Genomic DNA, 2522 nt, shown 5'->3' with positions numbered 1-2522 from the left:
CTGAAGTACCTGAAAAGGACTAAGGATATGTTTCTCATTTATGGAGGTGACAAAGAGCTCATCGTAAATGGTTACGTTGATGCAAGCTTTGACACTGATCCGGACGATTCGAAATCGCAAATCGGATATGTGTTTACATTGAACGGAGGAGCTGTCAGTTGGTGCAGTTCTAAACAAAGCGTCGTGGCGGGATCTACATGTGAAGCAGAGTACATAGCTGCTTCGGAAGCAGCAAATGAAGGAGTCTGGATGAAGGAGTTCATATCCGATCTAGGTGTCATACCTAGTGCATCGGGTCCAATGAAAATCTTTTGTGACAATACTGGTGCGATTGCCTTGGCGAAGGAATCCAGATTTCACAAGAGAACCAAGCACATCAAGAGACTCTTCAATTCCATCCGGGATCTAGTCCAGGTGGGAGACAAAGAAATTTGCAAGATACATACGGATCTGAATGTTGCAGACCCATTGACTAAGCCTCTTCCACGAGCAAAACATGATCAGCACCAAGGCTCCATGGGTGTTAGAATCATTACTGTGTAATCTAGATTATTGACTCTAGTGCAAGTGGGAGACTGAAGGAAATATGCCCTAGAGGCAATAATAAAGTTATTATTTATTTCCTTATATCATGATAAATGTTTATTATTCATGCTAGAATTGTATTAACCGGAAACATGATACATGTGTGAATACATAGACAAACAGAGTGTCACTAGTATGCCTCTACTTGACTAGCTCGTTGATCAAAGATGGTTAAGTTTCCTAGCCATTGACATGGGTTGTCATTTGATTAACGGGATCACACCATTAGGAGAATGATGTGATTGACATGACCCATTCCGTTAGCTTAGCACACGATCGTTTAGTATGTTGCTATTGCTTTCTTCATGACTTATACATGTTCCTATGACTATGAGATTATGCAACTCCCGTTTACCGAAGGAACACTTTGTGTGCTACCGAACGTCACAACGTAACTGGGTGATTATAAAGGTGCTCTACAGGTGTCTCCGAAGGTACTTGTTGGGTTGGCGTATTTCGAGATTAGGATTTGTCACTCCGATTGTCGGAGAAGTATCTCTGGGCCCTCTCGGTAATGCACATCACTTAAGCCTTGCAAGCATTGCAACTAATGAGTTAGTTGCGGGATGATGTATTACGGAACGAGTAAAGAGACTTACCGGTAACGAGATTGAACTAGGTATTGAGATACCGACGATCGAATCTCGGGCAAGTAACATACCGATGACAAAGGGAACAACGTATGTTGTTATGCGGTCTGACCGATAAAGATCTTCGTAGAATATGTAGGAGCCAATATGAGCATCCAGGTTCCGCTATTGGTTATTGACCGGAGACGTGTCTCGGTCATGTCTACATTGTTCTCGAACCCGCAGGGTCCGCACGCTTAACGTTACGATGACAGTTATATTATGAGTTTATATTTTGATGTACCAAAGGTTGTTCAGAGTCCCGGATGTGATCACGGACATGACGAGGAGTCTCGAAATGGTCGAGACATGAAGATTGATATATTGGAAGCCTATGTTTGGATATCGAAAGTGTTCCGGGTGAAATAGTGATTTTACCGGAGTACCGGAGGGGTTACCGGAACCCCCCCCCCCCCCCCCCCCGGAGGCTATTAGGCCTTATGGGCCCAAGTGGAGGAAGAGGAGAGGCGGCCAAGGGGCAGCCGCCCCCCCCCCCCCAAGTCCGAATTGGACAAGGAGGGGGGCGGCGCCCCCCTTTCCTTCCCCCTCTCTCCTCCTTCCCCGCAAGTCCTAATCCAACTAGGAAAAAGGAGGGGAGTCCTACTCCCGGTGGGAGTACGACTCCTCCGGCGCGCCCTCTCCCCTGGCCGGCCGCACCCCCCTTGCTCCTTTATATACGGGGGCAGGGGGCACCCTAGAGACACAACAATTGATCATTGATCTCTTAGCCGTGTGCGGTGCCCCCCTCCACCATAGTCCACCTCGATAATATTGTAGTGGTGCTTATGTGAAGCCCTGCGTCGGTAGAACATCAACATCGTCACCACGTCATCGTGCTGACGAAACTATCCCTCAACACTCGGCTGGATCGGAGTTCGAGGGACGTCATCGGGCTGAACGTGTGCTGAACTCGGAGGTGTCATACGTTCGGTACTTGATCGGTCGGATCGTGAAGACGTACGACTACATCAACTGTGTTATGCTAACGCTTCCGCTTTCGGTCTACGAGGGTACGTGGACAACACTCTCCCCTCTCGTTGCTATTCATCACCATGATCTTGCATGTGCGTAGGAAATTTTTTGAAATTACTATGTTCCTCAACACCCTCTTGGGATCCTGCATTTTTGGTTAGCCAGTTCATGGAGGGTTTGCAATGTGATATTCGTGCAGTTGTTGTTTTGCATAGACCACAAACTCTGGATACTGTTGTGGATCTTGCATGTTTGCAGGAGGAAGTGGTGGACTCATTCCGGTTGGATGATCGGCGTCACTCATTTCCACCATCGCTACCAGCGGTTGGACGCGCT

Source organism: Triticum urartu, chromosome 6, assembly GCF_003073215.2.
Source record: "Triticum urartu cultivar G1812 chromosome 6, Tu2.1, whole genome shotgun sequence".
Taxonomy (NCBI): Eukaryota; Viridiplantae; Streptophyta; class Magnoliopsida; order Poales; family Poaceae; genus Triticum; species Triticum urartu.
Note: the sequence above shows the minus strand (reverse complement) of the source record.